At 39.9% G+C, this 16,571-nt stretch overlaps 1 protein-coding gene across 1 annotated transcript in view; it reads left to right on the top strand.

Moving 5' to 3' along the window:
- Positions 1-979: 979 nt before the first annotated feature.
- The window catches only part of LOC127378494 (secretin receptor), a 41,902-nt gene continuing 26,310 nt past the window's right edge, over positions 980-16,571 (top strand). The window contains exon 1 of the mRNA XM_051427365.1: positions 980-3,844. The gene's annotated coding sequence lies outside the window, so the exon portion shown is untranslated. The remainder of the gene's footprint in view (positions 3,845-16,571) is intronic.

The raw sequence follows: 16,571 nt of genomic DNA, 5'->3' as shown, positions 1-16,571 counted from the left end.
CGGAACTACTGCCACAGTTTTCAGAGACTGAACCAGGACTTCAGACCTAGAGGTGATGATCCACATCACATTCAGCAACCTTCTGGCTGCAACAAACTGTGATCACTCATGTGCACTGGAGCAGTTTGTTGCAGCCAGAAGGACAGTATCATCGGCAAAGAGCAGATAACACCCTAATGTCAGTGAATTGGACTCGCTCCAGACCTCAACTGCACATTTATACACTTCAAATGCTACGAAGAAAAAAGAGGAAATTTAGTTTAAGGTGACTCCACTGTCCATCTTAAAAGTCTTCAAATGTTGCCTTGGTAGCAAGGAGACACAATTGCTTAGGGGGACCAAATGGCTTACAGTGTTGACCCTGGCAGTCTGCACTCCCATAGGGGATGATGGGCAACATGGTCAAAAGCCTTTTCCTAATCCACAAAAAACACATTCTGTGATCCACCAAGACTGAATCCATAAAGATTTTTGTTAAAAAATAACCTCGACCTGTTTGATCATCAGTTGTGTAAAGTTAAAGTAACGTTCCTTAAGTTAAATACATCTCACAACGCATCTAGGCTTGTCTACTCTAAGAGAAATACAGAAAACAGAAATAAACTAGCAATATATTAGTGCAGTCACCACACACAAATCATTTTAACTGCATATTCTATGACTCTAAAGTATACAGAAACTATGATATAGGCAGTGAGGTTAGAGTTTTATTAGGTAGGAGGACACTGTGTTTAGGGGTGTGTGTGTGAGAGAGACAGAGAGATAGTGTGCTAGGGAAATCAATATTTCATCTCATCAGGTGTTTATCTGAAGGGCCATGCAGTAAATATCACTGATGGATGGTTAGCAGTGGGGTGGGAGAATGCACATTACACTAACAGGTCAAGGTCTTTCTCACGCACACACACACACACACACACACACACACACACACACACACACACACACACACACACACACACACACACACACAAAAGAAAGAAAGAGAAGCCAGAACTGCCAAAATAGACAAACTCCAAATCTTTCTAATCTTGTGAGGACATTTGGTCCTCATAAAGACAGAGCCACAAGAACACACACTAACAGACACATGCATACTGCAATAGCAGTGGGTAACCCTCAGTAATCCCCGGCCTTCGCGTCTCTCCAAAGCAGCTGTGTCGCTCATCTCGCGCTCTGTGAGTGTGCGTGCACGTGTGTGTGTGGGTGTGTGTGTGTGTGTGTGTGATCCCAGAGGGATTCAACAGCAGCATAGCTGACGGTGATGATAGCCGACAGATTATTACTAGCCGTGTGCACTCATGTACCCATATATAGGCTAAAGCGACCCACTGTGTGCATTTTCACTCCAGATATGGAGGGTTGCCTCAGACTACCTGGGACGGGGAAAATTCATTTTCAGTGATTTGTCGGCAGATTTGCCAATATTTTTTATGCTTAAATGTTTCTGAACAGTTATAAAAAATTAACTTGATGGATTGAAATGAAACTGACTCCAACCGTGCTACAATGATAAACAACCTGACTGTGTGTGTGTGTGTGTGTGTGTGTGTGTGTGTGTGTGTGTGTGTGTGTGTGTGTGTGTGTGTGTGTGTGTGTGTGTGTAAGAGTGAGTGAAGGAATGTGGGTGGAATGAAAAAGTGTCAGAATACAGTTGCACTGATAAGTCCAATGGGATTGTACAGTGTGTGCAGAAATGTTTGTGCTCATGTTGTCCATACATACATACTTCATAAAGTATATGTGACCAAATATGTTATTAGCCTGTGGTTATAAGTTGCATTTAATATTAAAAGTGAGACTTTGGAAGAACCCCGCTTTGAGCTAAATGCTAACATCAGCATGCTAACATGCTCTCAATGACAATGTTAACATGGGGCTGTTTAGCAGGTCTAATGTTTACCATTTTAAACATTTCAGTTCAGCATCTTTGCAAAATTCGCATTAAAAACTAAGTACAGCTGAGGCTGATGGGAATGTCCTTAGTTTAGTTTGCCCTACTAATGCTAGACAGAAAAACTACATAAAGTAATAAAGCACTAAAATGAAAAGTAAAATCTAATAACATATACAGTAGTTAAGGCATTCGCTGAACATGTTATGCAAGCTTTGGCTTAGCAAACAGACCATTAGCTAAGCTTTCTGCCCATGCTATGGAAGCCAGTAGGTCAGCATGCACTGAAAGCCTGTTGAGTACACTTCCATCCAACCAGCAAATCTCTATAAGCGGTCAGGAAATAGACCGTGACTTGGGAGCCTAAGGCATTGGAAAAGTGGGATGGTGACAGGACAATTGTTGGTCTGAAGCCCCCGGAGTGGTCGGGGAAACCCGGGCAGGTGGAGGGAATGAATGAATAACAGACTCTGCGGCTTTATCAACTACTCCTGACGTGTCTTTGAGCAAGGCAGAACACTGACTGAACTGCCTAGTGACAAAGAGGAGTAAGTTTTTTGGTGTGTAGCCCCTTCTCATGCAGAAAAAACAACAAACAGAAGAGCAGGTACAACACTGAGACAAAATAGGAACAGCAGTAAGAACAATAAGTCCAATGTAGTACAGCTGTTAAAGCCAGACTGGTGCAAAAGTACCAACAGAATATTGTATTAATGCAAAGTTGTGCAAAAGTTTCGAAAAATCTTGATAAAATATGAAAATCAATTTAACAATTTATAGGCAAGTGGTTGGTAATGGTGCGCAGCTCCCAGCTGCGAGTGTGTGAATGTGTGAAAATCACCTCCTCGAGGCTGCTGTGAGAGCTTGTTAACAAGAACGTGTTAATAAGGGTTAAATAAGAGTTGAAGTTGACAACATATCATCTCTTTCACTCCTCTCCTTTCTTTGTCATACGTCTTTTCTTCTATCAAACACCTGTTTGACAGAAGAAAAGATGATTCTGATAATAAAATAATCCCTATTTTTGCACGTTAAAAGCTACGACATAAGGGTAGTAGAATCCTGAATGCATCTCCTACCAGTGACACTGTATCTGACAGTAGTGGAGCCTTTCGTAGAAACCCGAGTCATAATCTGTATCAGAGATTAAAAACTCTGCTACGGGCCTTAATCCTTCCCGGGGCGCATACACACACTGATGAAGCCCGGCAGCATAAATCCCACTTAGGCAGCTCTGAAGCACGCTTTAATTGAAAGCATTCCACATATTTAAAAAGGTGGCTGCCGCTGTCGGTACAGTCACAAAACAGTGTGTGCATGCGACAGGAGTTTATCTGGGATCAGGACAAGACAGAGTACATACTGAGAAATAACACAACTGTCTGCTTCTGTGCTGCAGCCATATTCAGTGCTGGTCTGTGATATGCATGCACAGCTGGGTTGTGTGTTGTTTGTCTAATTCAGTATTTAAGCTGCAGCATGATGCATGATTGACAAATTTCACACACAAAGGTCCAAAGGCAGCCTCATTGCAGTTCTTTATTACCCTGTGGTGTCTTTTTTGACCCTTCCGTGACCTCCCTAACCACTTTCTCTCTCGCCCGAGGTCACCCCTGCTGCACAGCTAGCATGTGTGCTGACAGGGGAAATGTACCATTAAGTGTGTAGCTTCACAAGATTGAGCTCCCCATCATCACCTGACTCCACAGATTAGACGATAGTGCAATTGAGTGCCAGGGTTAAATCAAGTTGTAGGCTGGTTTGGCTTGTTTGTAGCTGGGCGACGTTCGCCTGAGGCCACGGAGATAGGGCTCGTGAGTAACACCCGCTGTATCTTTAAATAAATCAGAAAAGCGCTGAGAGCTGAATGGGATTTAATACACAGCAAGTACGGAACACAGCAGAAATACAACCTGATCAGGAGTCAGCCTGCGTGTCAACAGCGCAAAGGTAGGTGTGTCATATTACCCTGGAAGCCAATTAGCAGCATGAGACAGCCTTAAAAGAGGTGTGACAATTATAATGGCCCAAGATTTCACAGTTATATAAGCAGAAAAAAAAGGCAGTTAATATTAGCAGTTAGCTATTATCAGCCATTACCATATAGGGAATATTGGAAATTCTGCACTTATGGGTGTCTTGCGAAGTAATAAATGTGTTTCTTGTTTTTAAAAAGCAGTAAAAAAGCAGCATATAAAATTAAGTTTGCTTATAACTGAGATCTTCCGAAGGTAGTTTTGCAGTGATCGTTCAGTGGAGCCTCACAGAGCCGCTGGCTGTAGATTCTGCATCTTGTTTCCCAAATGGTTTGTTATATTACTTCAATAATCTTTTGCCTTATATTATTTCACAAGATAAGATTGGAAAAGCATTAATCAATACACCCCTGTAGAAAAAACTAATTTGTTCCCTTGAAAGGAGTGTAGAGTATTTGAATAAAAGTGGTAAAGCACAAACTCTGCCAGGCAGATTAAAGATATATGAGCCAAATATATCTTGTTTTCTCACCTTTTTAAACTTTCTTAGTAGCAGTAGGTTGTGGACATCAGGTCTAAGATTTTCTACCTGCTGATCTTCAGCGACATACTAATAGACACAATTTCACAAATGTACCAGCCAGCTCCCATGACATCATTCCAGCCAATTACTCTCCAAAAACAAAATCCATAAACCTCAAGTTGCGCCCTGTTGTCATCAGGTCTCTGCTTTCTGATTGTTTTCTTGAATTTCATAAATACTTTCCACGTTAGACAGCTGGATCTGATCATTGGGTACTTACTGCCAAACCATTTCCTGAGGAGCACTGTGTCAACCTGACAAAATAAGTCAGTCCGTTTTTATCACCAGCACGAGTACTCATTGTTGGTGCTGCTCAGGGTAATGAGTGTTTAAAAGTCTGTGTTAATAGATCTGAGTGATTTCTGCTAAAGTCTTTAAGATTAAAATATTAGATTCATCCTGAATTTCAGTGAGAAAGAAAGAATTATCCATGTTTTGAATTATATTTTTTTGTTTACCTGACTAAACAACTAAAACCTTAAACATTTCCTGTGCAGAATGCTTCATGAAGGCTTTATATATTAAAAGTATCTCCATGTTGTAGGATATCTACACTGATTACCTATTTTCTGATTGATTTCAGAGTTTTAAATGATTATTTGTAAGACTTTGCGAGGCCTGGCTTTGGACTAACCTGTCTGAAGAACTCCGGCTGGCAGTCGAAATAATCTCATTATATCTACTTATACTTTCATATTACTGTAAAGCTGGTTTTATTATAATTATTTATTTATATTCACCTTATTTTATTCCACCTGCATTGTCTCTTGTTTCTATTTCATCTGTGAGTGTGTTTTATCTTTCTACTTAATCCAGTCAGGTTTATCTTTCCCAGTTGTTAGGCAGTTTTGTAACTTTCTTATGAAAAGTTCTATACGAATGGTCATTACTGATATATTATTACAGGCACAGGTATGGCAGAACAGGTACTTCTGTAAAGATTTAGTGGACACTGGGAAATATGCAGTGGGCTTGTGGTGTCTGCCTGCTGTGACGGCATATGTGAAATGCCACAGCACAGGAGAGGCTAGTCATCATTTAAATGAAAGTTGTCCACATCCGGTAGCCTGTTGATATCTCAATGCACAGGAATACAGTAATTGCCCTTCGTAATGAAATCAGAGGAGGGACTATCAGTTCAGTCCATCTGTCCCACTATTAAACATTAAACCTCAGGGGCAAGGATTTTTACCCAAACCCTATAATAGACATTAAAATCTCAGTAAAGTGTACATACTTTTCTGCAAATATCTTATTAATTATTAATCTTATTAAACAAATAAGGAAATGCATATTGCTCCATTTACAACATTTTTACACTGGTTATTCTAAGGAGGGCACTACTAATTCTAATTGCACTGATTAGCCAACACAGTACTGTATGGAGCACCCAATAGCTTAAATGCCAGTACATTTTACGCAGGTCTCAATAAAACTTTGTTGTTTTTAGCAGTATCTTTTTAACTTGCAATGTTTTTGTCTTAGGTTTATTTCATAAAAGTAATTCCCAACAAGGGGCACTTGGGTAATGCAGTTGTTTTGGGGTATGTGGAAAGATTGTGGAGCAGCTCAGCACATATAATAAAATATAATTTACATCCACTTTTATATCCACATTATACAGTATTACACCAAATGATGTGTGAAAGGTAGTTAGCAGGCTAGCTAGACCAGTTGAATGCCACAAGCTGTAGTAGTACAAATGCAAAATTGACCAAACTGACCTTGGGGTACATTAGTTCATTTGGCAGGGGGTATACCAGACTGCTCCACAGTATGACTTACACTCCTTGTATTGGTGGGAAAACTGAGCATCTTATCTAGGTCAGTGAGCTATGTGTAAATATAAAATATAAAATATGTAAGTTAGTAAGTAAGCAGCCAATCTGGCATTGTGTCATTCTGGTGAATAAGTTTGTATCAAGGCCAAAGAGGGCTTATGGAACAAATTCCCTTTATTTTATATCACAGTTGAACAATCAACTGTCTTGTTTGCTGATTTCAATTTAGATTCCCTGCAAAAGTAAAACAGGGGTGTGTTTCCTAAAGCTGTGTGGGAACAAGGTTTGACAGCACACTGATATAATGTTAAAATCTTAAAACTCAAATTAAACTTCTATTACTCAATACAGTATGTACCCTCCTCTGCAACCACAGTGTGCTCAAGCTCCTTTCATTTCGTGAAGACAGAAACCTGAACAATTACACAGACGGGAGTTATCAACAAATTGTGCTCTAATTAACTTTGATTTTGGCAGTTTTGATAGCAGGAACATTTTGCTGTTACTGCAGCTACTCGAAATGAGGGAGAAAGGTCTATTAATTAAATTGCTTTGCCTTAAAATCAGTTATAGAAATATGAATCCATAATAAGGAAAAAAAACTTCTCAAGGTCAAGTTGAATATAACTCGATACTACAGAGAGCTTAGGTCTCTAATGATTTTGTGTCTCTGCCTGAAAATCAAAACCGACAACCTGTTCTCACATAGGTAAAGAGTGTAGTTACAAAAGGCTCGGAGGTTCGGCGAACACACTGTGATCTCTGATTACGGCAGAATGCCCAGTGCATAGCAGGATTCACAAATCTGGCAGCGATTAAAATGAAGCTCTCTTGCTCAAAAAATGTCAGATGGAGCGTCGAGGAATGGAGCCAGACATAAAAACTGATAGCAAATAGTCATTTTAGTCTCAGGCATGCAACCAAGATGCCTGAGCCGACTATTTCCCACATAATTTAAGGGTTCAGTGATTGCAATGGCAATCATCACTGCGAGGGATTTGACCTTGCGTGTTCTCAGTGACGATGATCAGTAGATCAGATGGTGCGTTCAATTAATTTGGGGAATAGAACTGTCTGTTTTACACAGTTTGGAGGAATATATTTGCACTATCAAACACAAATAAGAGTATGGTAAAATGTGTAATTATCATTAACATTCTGTGCATTTTTCCCCATTGTGCATGTGCAGCGGAGAGTGCTGTATATTTCATATTAGCAGTAGAGCTTCATGCATATTTGTCACAAAATTATTGGAGGTATAAGAGAAAAACAAATATTCTAAATTATTCGCCTCTTGAGAAAACAAAGAAAAACGGATAATATGAGGCCCTGGCACGGTGTTATTAGCGTGATTGCTGCCAGCCATCTATATGAATCTAATGGATTGTATAGAAAAGTGTCTACATTTCAAATACCATACATGCTAAAGAAGTCATACTGCCATACTTGGTCAGGTAAACAAATTCAAACATATTCCCAATAGTGCCACTATGTAGCCAAATATAAAGCCAATTGTGTTTTGGCTAATAACCTATGAGGTGTGAGGTGTAGAAGAAAAAACTGAGAAGAGATTTTGTATTTGATTAGTTGTCTTTCAATTCTTTCCTATAATTGTTTGTTAAAGTCATAGAATCATAACTCTTGAATCACCAACTCTGAATTTAATATTCAATATAAAATAAATATATAACTATGGTCATACAATGATTTAATTACAACACATTACTGTAAAAACGAGTGTAATATACTCTAACATGATTTGCATATTCAAAGCTTTTAGCATCAATCTGACAAGTTTAATAATGCAGGGCAAAGATTCATGAGCATGTGCAACAAGAGGGCCTAAGAAAAGAATGATATAAAGCTCTCTGAGGCAACTTTGTGCCAATAGAAACAGAAATGACAGGACTTAACTGGAGATCTGGGAAAACTTCCATCTAAACGCTGTCAAAAATATCTGTGCGTAGCCGCTACGGTACGGGAAGGGTTAGGGAAGGATCCTGTTTACGACGAATGAAATATGGTTGAAGGGATGAATGTTTGGAAGAATGAAACTTCCTGCTGTAATTTACACATGAATATGTGATGGAGATTCTCCTGCTTATGTTGAGCGTAATTCATCTTGACAACATGTACTCTTTCGACGGCGGCAGCTGGAAGCGGCAACATCTGGCAGCGATCGCAAACATTTTTAAGAGAACACACGTTGTGTTGTTACACTTCCAACAAGCTGTGGTGGTGTTTTAAAAAAAACACTTGCAGCTAACTCCACACATTCCCTGCCTGGTTACAAAATGAACGCAACAACACAAGGGACCAAAAGACTGAACACACCGTTTTCTTAATCTTAAATTGGACTAGTTTTATTCAGCTGTTAGGACAACTGATGATGGAACTGGTTGTTATGTAACGATCCAGCCAAACCCACACGTTGTGAAGATTAATTATGCTTAAAATCATGTGTTCATATGTTAAATACACCCCATACATTTCATTGTTTCAAACATTCCTCCCTGTTTTCTCTCATTTTCTTGACCATGTCTCCCTTGATAGCGAGGCCAGTCTCAAAGGAACTAACCTGCATACAATGAAATTAAATGAGAACGGAAAAAGTATTATTAAAACAAAAAGAAAAAAGTAACAGTGTTGTAGTACTACAAACGCTCAGTGGGAATACAGTTGGCTACAATGGGCTTTTCTAGCTCAGTAATTGGGCAGATAGCTGGGAGCCTGTAAAGCGTACTTCACTGTGTTTGTGCTGTGGTTACTAAGCTAATTAGTGGTAAACAAGCAGCCATAACCACCTTTCTGATTCTCTTGTGTTGTTTTGTGTCTTACACAAAAACAACAGCTTCTTAAACGGCTTTTCCTACAGCACTCATGCATCTGAGTCCTTAAGAGCGCGCCGAGCCTCTCTGGTATTACTGTGAACATGTGTGCGAGTCATATGGCTGAACAGCGTATGGAGTCAACTTCACTGAGGGCTGGCTTTAATTGAAAGAACTCCACCGATGTTAAGACCACTTAGGGTTTTCTAATTATCTTGCAGAACAATGACACTAAAGGCAGCGCTTTCACACCAAGTGTGATATAAAAGCGGTATTTCTCTTTCCTAGCCTCACGGTCTTTTTAAAGGATTAACCCTGCCAGTGGTGCAGGTCTTGTGCCAAGAATTGCAGGTTCAGGTTTCCCTAATGACCCTAATTAAGGAGAGGATATTACAGAAACATGACAATAGCACGCCATTGGAAACCCACTAACTATAATTACTATACTCGCTTTCAACAAAGCACACTCTTAAGCTCTTATTATTATTATTATTATTATTATTATTATTGCTTTTTGGGGAGGTTCCACCGCCATTCTTCATTCAAACTTTAAAACATACAGGGCCTGAAAACGCAAACTTTTAAAACTCCAGAGTGCAATCGTTTGTAGACAACAGCGTTGCCGATTTCAGCAACAACAACAACAACAACACATTCATTACGACAGCCAAAAACTCAATCCACCACAACGTCGACGGAGGGCAACCAAAAGACATTTTTGGACATGACATAAAGTGGACTGAAAGTTAAACCGCCGCCTAGTGGCCTGGCGTGCATTCTGGGACTGTGTCTCAGCCCATACACTTGATCTGGCACTCATTTCTTACCACTTCAACTGCCTGACTATAAGTTTATCTCTTACACGGCGACTGACGTTTCAGCTTCTTTCCTCTCAGCGTTTAAACTTTCAGCACTTCCAGTTTAACCACCAATTATTCAACTTGTGACAGTAGTCATATTTCACTTGCGACTTCAACTATAATCTGAACTGTTTCGGGATTTTAACTATGCAAATGTTCGGCAGTGAGCATTTTCAGAAAATGTAGTCTTCTATCATCAGGATTATGATACTTTCTGTTCACTAGGTCCTTGTTTATGTATCTGCTTCCTCCCAACTCAGTCGTCTACTGTTTTACTTAAAGGTTCTGTTTGACGATCTTCATACATCGCTCACCAGTATATAAGATCACCAGTATTTTTATATTTTCTACTCTGTGAGGTTACATGTGAGGCAGTACATACAGGTTCAGACATTGGGAATATGGATCCCATTTAAAAAAAAAAAAAATACCCCACAGGCTTTTTATATTGACATCTTCATCAAGGAAAGATTCACCACAGATCTCACAATCTCCTTTAGGCAGCTGTATATTGAAGTGTGAACACTGAAGTATCTGCTGACACCATCATGCTCTGAATGCTTTGCAGGTGCAAAGACACCGCCAACAAACTAGATTAACTAACACATTTTAAATCAGATTGGCTGCATGCTGCTTTTACCCTCTATCACTGCCTTTATTATTTCATCTGTGCCTAACTGTCTGTAAAAGCACTTTGTAAACTTAGTTTTTAAAAGTGCTATATAAATAATGTTTATTATTATAGTATTTTATGTTAGAACTGTGTGTTTCTGCTTCCTTGTTGCTCTCTTCAGTGTCTTGGTAAAGTCTTTAAAAGATAGCACAAGGCCCACAAGGAAATAGATGGCAAGTTGCCTCAGGGGCGTAAGGTAAAGATATATTTTGACAAATTTGCAATTTCACAGGAGTACTGACACATGTGATGCAAGGAGAACAGGACATCCTCTAATAAGGTAGCAGGAACGACTGCACATGCCCGCAAGCAACAATGATTTAGGTCTTGAACCCGACATCTCGTAAAGCTCTACCTTAAACAGAAAATGCACAGAAAAACAGCTCAAAATAGCTCCGATCTCCTCCTTTATAACTCTATATTAACAAACAGGAAATACAGATGGCCTAATGATCATTCTCTTATCTCTGACCATGAGGGCCGGAACAGGGAATGTTTATTAAATTAACTGAATGAGGTACTGAGAAATATTTTTAGCCATGAAATCCAGTGATACAGCCCTGAGAGCTGCTGGATCTGTAGCCATCCTCGACTCACTCGCTGTTTGTTTTCTCATGCAGGCTCCAGAAATACTCAATCCAAAGTAAGGCCTGCCCACTCTCCTTGACAAAAAAGGATTTTATTTACTATTTGCTGTTTGGTCCCCCACCCCCCCTCATCAAAAATAAACATTTGTATTTCCGTCCGCAGAAATGTCAGGGGGATTTATGTGGTCCCCGTTTTGTGTCGGTGGCCTATTTAATGCTACAGCGCACGCACACCCCTCGCAAACCTGAAATGAAAGCACAGGTCTTTATGTAGACAGGATGTTCACTGCCAATCAAACTGACAAGTATATCAAATTCAGATTCTTGGATAGAGCGTCTTTGGAAATGCATTCCCAGATATTCGTGTCGTATTTCTGTCACACCCTGAATTAGACCCACTAAAATAACAGAAAAAGTGATATTTATTTAAAAAAAAAAAGGGGGGCTTAGTCCTTACCTGTCAAACAAAAGTAGACCAGGGGACTGTAGTGCCACTTGGTGGACAAGTTTGCAAGCAACTACTACTCCCTACTCCTTTGACACAGATTTTTTTTAAAGAATCTGTAGTTCTTTACACTAGCTTCAGTACTTCCTATTTGGTGTCCTTCCGAGACAAAAACAAAGTTGTAGCTCAATGACATTTACACAGAGACAGAAACTTGAACAGACCGTTGGCTGTTTACTTGTACGGGGTTTCCGCAGACCACTATGAATGTAACTTAAGACCCATTTGATGTCCATACTGGCAAACAAGGTTTTGTGCCGGTTTCATTTTGTAGTTGTACAGCATGATCGATACAAATATTTCTCAAAAAAGCAAGGTTTGCAAGTTTAGAAGCAAGACTGAAAAAAATTAACTTAATTAATCCAATCAATTTTTAAAACTCAAGAGATTTTAAGGCCACAAATTCTGATGGATTTGGGACTTTTTAAGACCCTGCGGACGCCCTGCACTTAGCCTTTTTTCTCAGAATCCAGAGTATTAGTCCCTCTGTCAATTGTTCGGGTATTACTCTCCATCCTGCTGTTATTCAGCCATCTCCACTTTCAGATGTGGTGTTAAGCCTAAGAAACACCCAGCAGTAATCGCTGTGGTTCAGGGAGTAAATATTGTCAGGTAAAAGGTTGTATTTGAAAGAGACCATCTAAATAGTGCTCTTACTGGAGGTAAACTCATACGCACAAGGCAGTTTGAGTGATTTGATTGGGCCGACGCATACAGGTCATCGTTCACCTTCAGTTCACATCATCCCCCTCTGGCTCGGCGCCGTCCCCCGTTGCTTCGATTAGGCTAATCGGGGCTAGTTCTAAATCTTTTCAGGAAATTGAATTAAGCATTTGATGGCGTCTTTTTCCTCCCCAAAGACATCTAGGAACACGACTGAGCGGAGAATCTATTCCATCACATCTCTGCTCCTCTGCCTTGCGGCCATGAAGCCGGGACGGCAAGGGGGAAATATTTCCTTGATGAGAGATGGAGATTTGTTAATGTGCCAGATCCATTGTGGATAGGAAGGCTGGTGTGAGCTCAGTCCAGTCTGCTAAAAACCAGTGCTTTCATTTATTCAGGCAACTCCGAATCAACACATCAAACAACCCACCCCCCTTCCATTCTCTATTCTGTTGAGTTATTTGTGGCTTTTACACATCTGACAATCAGATATCACTTTAGCAGAGGCTAACAGTAAGGAGTAATAATTGTATAAAGCTAAAAGAGACCGATAGCGTCACAAGCATTGCAACCACACCACTCAGAGATGATTCAGAACACAGCAATTATGCGTTGCTTCAGGCGTTGTCAGGGGTTGCAGAACACTGACATTTAAAAACACAACATATTAACACCGCAAACACAAGTGATAAAGGTTATTAGGCGCAATTTAGGTGGAGAACGTGCACTAATCATGACTGAACAACTAAAGGAGTAATTTATTATATACGTAGGCGTGCAGATGTTTTTTTAGAATAAGAGTATATGAGTTAAAAGAGTAGATGGTTTAATGTGATGAAGAAAATAATGTAAATGACATTTAAAGGACAAGTAATTGTGCTTGCTTACACGACAACAGAGCGGCATTCAGTTTTAGGTGTTCATTCAACACATATTATAAGATGAAGTGCGTCAAACACTGAAATCACAGCCCCTCAGTATACCTCACTGAAAGGCGACTCCGAATTCCTGCGAGATTACGAAGAAAAGCTGCAGCCTATGGTCAGATGACAACAAGAAAGAAAGGCTTTTTTGCACCACAATGATAAGTGTTTTTGAAAATCACACAGCACTCTGGGTCCAAGTTATAAAGCTGAGATTCTGGCTCCCTATCCTCCCCCAGATCGCAAATATCTCTTTAGGCTTGGAGTTGGAAAGTGACTGTGGCAATCGGAAAAATCCAGACTGATACAAGGTGTTGAGCAACTACTCAATCACATGAAACCACTGGATTTCTAGTTCTTTTCCATTCACTTTGAGCACTGTAGGAAGGTACATTGGAAAGGGTTGATCAGTGAATGAATCAGTCAGCCAATCAAGGTCAAAAGAAAATAAGTTTAGCACATCTCCGCTTGATTTTACTTTTCTACCAGACATGCACCGACAGCAAAACTAATTCCTAACTAACTCTGGACTAGTTTGACCAAATAGCCCCACTATCACTATAAATACTAAACTATACTATGTTGAATGTGACCAACACGTGCAGTGGAAACACTACCACTTTTGTCCACAGGGGCCGCCAGAATCCATACAAAGTTTCTTGCATGGGCTTTAAAAAAAATTCATCTTGATTATTTACAGAACAAACGTCATAAGAATTATATATATCAGTTTTGCCAGATGTTGTTTTGCTATTGCTTCGTTTAATTATGTGGAATTACAAATAGAAGATATAGGTTTTTTTCAAATCAATATTAAAAAATATCAAACATGGCGGACTCCATGGAGGGCGACTCGCGGCGTCTGTAGATATAAAGGCTTATTCTAAGGTTAACATTTAAGGTTAATAAAATCCCAAACTCTCTTGTCGGTATCTGCAATTTGAGCCCTGAAGAAACCTTTTGATGGAGTGAAATTGTATGTTCAAGAAATCCACTGAACACTACTGGAACTCTGATTTCTGATTGCATGTCCAAAGATTCAGTTCACCTGTTGCTTCTCTGATCCAGTCCCTATTATGAGCCAGCTTGAGAGGGCAACTCGCAGTCATGTCCATGTTGTGACAGATGTTTTCCCCTCCCACTTAAATGCACTCAATTTTGAGAGAAGTAGAAGTGCGCTGTCGCAATTTTAGATGCACCTTTCAGTGCTTCTGCTCTGCAAATGGTTCAGGGCACCTTACCCCTGCCACAGCCATTATGCCTCTCTTTCATCAAGGACAACACATAGAGCAGACGCAACATTTGCATGACCCTCGGCTGAAGTAGTCAGTGAAGATGAAGTCAGGCTCATTATCTGAGCAAAGTTGTTTATGGTGGATAAACAGCTGACGTGGCATTATGGTTGAGGAGACTTTATGTTCGTTATCTCTGGCTCCCACTCTGTCTTACAGTGACCATCCTCCACATTTTAATGAACCCTCACTCCTTCCTTTTCTCTCTTTGGTTGAAGACACAAACATGATTGAGCTCTATTCAAAATTGTTTTAAAAAAATAAATAGGAAAAAGGCTGTATTCCTTTTAAAAGCCTCAAGAGTTAATGCCGTTCCAGGCTAAACAAATCGTGCACGCCTCAGGTCTTGAACCCATCAAAGCTCTACTTGAAGCCATTCCAAACACTCTCCGCCAAAGACTTTGTTCAAAGTCGGACAAAATTATATTTCAGCTTTTGACAGAAGTTGCTGGGTTGCCAGTCAAAGAATTTCAGGGAGAATGTAGTATCTCTGAGGGGCCATTACTGCGACACAGTGTCTTACCCAGGAAGTTTTAGGGAGTAATTCAGTGAAAGGTGTGAAGTGAAAAGCCGGCGTGAGGAAGAGGAGATGGAGTGTGTTTGAGGGAGAGAGAGGCACAGAAAAAAAAAAAAAAAAGATTCTGTTAAAAGTCACAATCACGTCTGGTGCTTTCGGTTATTCTTGGTTTGTCCCAGGAGTTGTAAATAGCGGTCGATGGCAGGCTGCAATAGAGGCAGATACTGTCTCACTAATGACCTCCTGTTGTCAATCTGTCCTGTTTTTTTGGGGGGTTTGGGGATGGTCAGATCATTGTGGCAAACATGCCAACTGGGAAGGGTTATGTTCTTGCAGCGGGGTGACCCACAGATTGGACCAGCTGAGGCTGTTTTCACTTGTGTCTGTCAGTGTTTGGCCTAATTTTTCAATCAGGATGGAGAAAAAGCAGAGACTGTACACGGCAGTAAGTGAATTGTAAGAGGAACCACAGTAGATCTGATGGTTTTTTTACTGGAAATGGTAGCTGCTGACTGCTGGATGAATGAATTATGAAAACTGACTGTAATAGGAGTGCGCTGCTGTACCGCATCTCCTCATTTCCTCCATCTCTTTACACACATCAAACATACACCGTCTGTCACACACACACACACACACACACATTTCTGTAACTATTATTACACTGTCTATTACTTATTAAATGTATATCATTGTCATGTTTTTAATTAAATATGTGACTATAGTCTTGCTTCCTTTGAAGCATATATGCCAGGTCTCAACTATAAATATAATTACATTAAGAATACAGTTCATTTCTTAACAGAATTTGTCTTTTTAAGCTGCAGCGAAAACAAGTGCACTGTCCTTCAAAAAGTCACCTCAGTGTGTTCTGACAGTGAAGTAGTATGGCTATAGGCTTTAGCACTCTTATGTGGGTACAAGCCTAGGTTGAAAAAATGCAGCCTCTTTTATAACAAGTGTGTGCATGTGTGTATGTGCAGAGGGGAGTTTAAATAGGCACTGTCCTTTTACTGTATTTTTCTGAAGCACACTGCCATTAAGTGAGTGCACACACACACACACACACACACACACACACACACACACACACACACACACTGAAGGACAAATACATGTGGATATCTAATTATAAAACTCATAGAGTTGGAGCTCCCTCTAGGGGTGAGAGCAGACGCACTCTGTACTGGACTCCATCCCAGTGAGTTCACAGCATGTCAGCTCTTTTGAAAATTAAATTCTGACCTAAGCAGCTTTCGCTTTACAACCACATAAATATGGACTTCTAAATGTTGAATTGATGTTTTTTTTTAAATGTAATATTAATACCTAATCCGTGGAAGGCTACAAATCAGCGAACAGTTAGTATTGATTAGGATAGACTTCTAATTTGTCTAAGAACTGGTGGTACTGTTTTGTCCTGGTTGACACCAATTAGCATTTATGACAAAGAAAATCTCTTCTAAATGCTGCAATCAAGACTTCC

The sequence above is a fragment of the Dicentrarchus labrax genome, unplaced genomic scaffold, assembly GCF_905237075.1.
Source record: "Dicentrarchus labrax unplaced genomic scaffold, dlabrax2021, whole genome shotgun sequence".
NCBI classification, from domain to species: domain Eukaryota; kingdom Metazoa; phylum Chordata; class Actinopteri; family Moronidae; genus Dicentrarchus; species Dicentrarchus labrax.
This window is presented reverse-complemented; position numbering and strand designations above follow the sequence as displayed.